Consider the following 4609-nt stretch of genomic DNA (forward strand, 5'->3'; position numbering starts at 1 on the left):
GCATGAAATCCTATGTCATTGGATAGTTTATGAGGAATATAATTGCACCTCTCTATTGATTGTCGTAATTAGTTAAATGCGAACTATTCTACAACATCGTCATATATATATGTTCGGACAACTTGTAGCGAGTATACGATTGCCCTGCAATAATTTTCACTACACTAATTGCACTACACATGCTGCCAGGCAAGTTGACGTTGCATTGCGCTGTAAACAAAAAGCACGGAATATTGCAGAGGGATGGAAGCGTGGTCAAATATGGACGAGCGCTGTGTACGTCTTGTTTTTTCTCTTCAACTTCTTCACACCGCGCACTGCCTTTTTTCAGAATTTTCGGAAAGGAACGGGCCCGGTCCGCGAGGAAAGGGTTCTTCAGCGCGATTTAGTCGTCCATTGACCGAATATGCATAGTAACATGGAGAAGGAGGGACCTTCAAGCACGAAAAGGACTCCTCTTACAAACGGACACCCGCATGCTTTCAAAATAGCTCGTAGGCAGAGATAATAACGTGGTTCGTTTCCTATCCTTCCCGCCACCGTTATTAGGTGCAGTGGCAACTTTGCGCACTAGGCCGCCCACATGAATGGAATCTGTTAACTCAGCGAACTATAAAAAAATCAATGAAATAGGAATACTGAATTAAACTCGTGCGCGTGCCGCGGAAACGCCTGCAGCGACCGGCAAACGCGCCGGCGCGGTGAAGCCCGGTTCAACTGTAGCGCCACTCGCCGAGCAAGGAAGTTACTAGAAGTAGAGCGCGGGGGTGATCTCGGAGGCCATGAGTAACGTTGACGCAAGGTAGCGCGGCGCTCCGGAGTTTTTAAACTTGTTCTAGTAACGTTGGCAAACCCGGCCAGGCAGAAGATCGTCGTCAGCCGGGCCGCATACGTCATCGATCAACATGACATGAACGTTTAGATCGCGAGTGGGGTCGTGCGGAGACCCAGGATGCCTGCGTGCTTCGAATTCTTCAAAAAAAAAAAACATGGGTTTTTTCCTCCTCCCCCTCCTCGGCTACTGAAACGGAGTATTCGGCCGCGGCGGCTGCGTTTCGGTGGAGGTGAAATGGTAAAAACGTCCGAGTGTTGTGCGATGTAAGTGCATGTTAAAGTCGCCAGGTGGCCGAAACTATTTTTTCTTTGTCTTTTATTACTTTTCTTTCATTTTTAATCTTTATTTTTACTTTTACTTCATTGTCATTATATTTTCTTTCTTGCGTTTTATTTGTTTTTCAGTCAACGCGTCCTTGAGTGCCGTCATAATTGTCAACCGATTAGGTTGCCGAAACCTGGTTAGTGCTGAAGTGAGGAAGAAGTCAACATCCACGAAAGGCCGTTAAATTAAAAGCATTTATTTTTCAAAGGTGGCTGCCTAGAGGAGGTAGACGGTTCCCTCATCATTCTGGCAGTGTCGGCGCCGTCTTGTGATCCAGGGCGCAGATGTCTCAGGTCCTAGGAGTCGGGGAGGCTGTAGGCCGGAGGGGCGACGTCGTCTTCATCATGGAAGCGAAATAAGCCCGAAGCATGTCCAAGGCTCCTATCTCGCAGCAGGCAGGGTGCCGTCGGTGGTCGGAAAAACGCCCTAAACGGCTCGAAAGAGCTACTTCGCCATCCTTCCGCTAATTCGGGACTTGAACTTTCTCGTTCAGCCAGCCCGACTCTGTCTTATGCTCCACAGTTTTTCTTCAGACGTCCGATGCTGTGCGATACTGCGGTCAATCCCTTCACCGCCAACGTCCTCGCCCAGCTGGACCATTAGGTCAGACCTGTCATTCACGTCGGGAGCTCCAGCCTTAAGGTCACTTGCCCAATAGCGTACAACCGACCCGCCTTTCCCAACTTTGCTGTTGGCCCGTCTTCGATTGTGCCTTTTGGCACCTACACGTCGTCGGTGATCCTGGGAAACGAGACGTTTCTTCGGAACTTCCGATCTTGGCCGCTCGCGTTGTCTAAATTCTCAGAACTAAGCAGTGGGGTATTGGCGTGGCGTCGTCCGGCTCTTTGCAGCATTGCTTCCGGGTGGCGACGAAAGGTCATCGACTTGGAGGGGGAAGCACAATAAGCCAGCATGTCGGACACGCACGCCACACCTTTTTACGTACATCTCGTTAAATAAATCTGTCCATTTCAACTGCGGCCGGTTATTTTTAATACAAGCAGTGGCCGGCCACTGCTTTATAAACAGATGCTTGCATAAACAACGTGGATCGGGTAGGTATGCATGCTGCTATGAAAGGGGCGAGAGTTAACATTATATTGGTGCTCGATCGTCCGCCGGAAGAACTGTGCATGTTCTGCGGTCCAGTATCGGCAGCATCGGATGGTCCGTCTACGTCCGAGGGGCGCGTCGGGCGACAAACCGGATAGCCGACGGTCGACTGTTGGATGTCCAATTGGTGAAGGCTGCCCGCCTCTGCTTATATAACGCCATGATTATGCGGCTACTCACGAAGATGACAAGGCCGCAGAATCGCCGGCGACCACTTCGACGTGACCACAAACATCACAACTGTTGAGGCAGAAGAAGCAGTAATTTTTCGTCTTTCTTTGTATTGGGTCACGACGCCACCGTAGGGCCAACCAAAAATTGCCTCAGCCGACGGCATTTCACGTCGTCCAGGCGGGTATTGGTATAAGTTTTCAACTAGCAATAGTCGCTCCTCAGTCGAGACTTCATGGGATGCGACACTGCCTCTGCGCAAAGCTGATTGCCACGAAGACAGCTTGAGGAGGTCTTGCTCGTCATCCCTCTAACATAGGCGAATTAGATGCGTGGTATCATTAGTCACTACCTATAGTATTTGAAATATAAAGGTGATGCCTCCAAGCGAGATTACTTTTGTGTACCGCTTGCAAAGAATGTTTATTTGCGACAGCGCTGCAGGAAAGGTTGGTTAGAGTTATTAAGCTGAAGTATTCCAAAAACGGCGTCTGTGCACCGGTCATGTGGCACCCAAAGAGAGTTTGCACTCCGTCGTGTGCACAAACGCATGAATGAACTGTTCTGCAGTAGCGCACCCCTCTTGCGGCCTCCAGGTGAATTGCGCTCGACAAGAGGGAAATACAAAGAAGCTATGCTGAAATTAGTTCGCCTTAGTGGGGTGGGCTTATTTTCCAAGTAGTAGAATAGTGCTGGGCAGGTACCGCCTAGCCAGGGCAGAGACGCGTGAGTCTGTGAACATACCATGAAAAACTCATCCCCCCCCCCGCCCTTCCACCCTCTATTACACAACAGGAGGCTGACGAACCGGGTCGCCGTGGCATCTCGGTTGAGGCGAGTTAGGGGAAGCAAAAGGCCTAGTGGCCTAGAAGGTGCTATCACTGCACGCAATATTTGTGCAGCAGTTGGTGTTGTTTCGCGGAACTCTTCCCCCATTTTCGTGTGGAATTCAGGCGAAAATGGCAGCCGAGGAGGCTTCGCGCATGCGCAGCAGTGTTACTTGATAAATGCCTATTATCGATGCCTCCACTTTCCTCTACATGTAAATGTAAATTGGTTTACGGAGAAGGAAAAGTGCAGTATCTGTCACGTATTTCCGCTGATATCTTAACCGCGTTGTAAGAGAAGAAAGGAAGGTGGGACTAAGAAAAGAGCGAAGGAGGTGCCGTGGTGGAGGCCTACGAGATGATTTCGACCAGCTGGGGACCTTTAACGGACTTTCTCCTGTGGCTGAGTGGTTAAGACTCTCGTCTAGTGAAACGGAGTACCCGGATTCGAAATCGACTGCTGCGGCCACGTGTGGATGGAGGCGAAATGAAAAAATGTCCGAGTGTTGTGCGATGTAAGTGCATGTTAAAGTCGCCAGGTGGCCGAAACCTTTTTTCTTTGTCTTTTATTACTTTTCTTTCATTTTTAATCTTTATGTTTACTTTTACTTCATTGTCATTATATTTTCTTTCTTGCGTTTTATTTGTTTTTCAGTCAACGCGTCCTTGAGTGCTGTCATAATTGTCAATCGTTTAGGTTGCCGAAACCGGGTTAGTGCAGAAGTGAGGAAGGAGTGAACATCCGCAAAAGGCCGTTAAATTAAAAGCATTTATTTTTTCAAAGGTGGCTGCCTAGAGGAGGTAGACGGTTCCCTCACCATTCTGGCAGTGTCGGCGCCGTCTCGTGATCAAGGGCGTAGGTGCCTCAGGTCATAGGAGTCGGGGAGGCTGTAGGCCGGAGGGGCGACGTCGTGTTCATAATAGAAGCGGAATAAGCCCGCAGTAGGTCCTAGGTTGCTATCTCGCAGCAGGCAGGGTGCAGTCGGTGGTCGGAAAAACGCCCTAAACGGCTCGAAAGAGCAGCTTCGCTATCTTTCCGCTAATTCGGGACTTGAGCATTCTCGTTCAGCCAGCCCCACTCTGTCTTCTGCTCCACAGTTTTTCTTCACACGTCCGATGCTGTGCGATACTGCGGTCAATCCCTTCACCGCCAACGTCCTCGCCCAGCTGTACCATTGGGTCAGACCTGTCGTTCACGTCGGGAGCTCCAGCCTTAAAGGCCCACTGTCCACCCTCCGGTCGAAAATATTTTCTTCCCCGGTGACTGTGAGACTTCGCCCCTAGAACGTAAGGCCGCAAAATGTTTTTGAAAAAAGTAACTAATAACGCAGTTACAGCC

At 49.8% G+C, this 4609-nt stretch overlaps 1 non-coding gene across 1 annotated transcript; it reads right to left on the reverse strand.

Moving 5' to 3' along the window:
* Window positions 1-2567: 2567 nt before the first annotated feature.
* On the reverse strand, window positions 2568-2709 carry LOC146189163 (U4 spliceosomal RNA). Its single transcript, XR_014707761.1, has one exon. It is a non-coding gene; the product is annotated as a U4 spliceosomal RNA (small nuclear RNA).
* Window positions 2710-4609: the final 1900 nt, after the last annotated feature.

The sequence above is a fragment of the Amblyomma maculatum genome, chromosome 5, assembly GCF_055883805.1.
Source record: "Amblyomma maculatum isolate TAMU_Amacu chromosome 5, ASM5588380v1, whole genome shotgun sequence".
Classification (NCBI taxonomy): Eukaryota; Metazoa; Arthropoda; class Arachnida; order Ixodida; family Ixodidae; genus Amblyomma; species Amblyomma maculatum.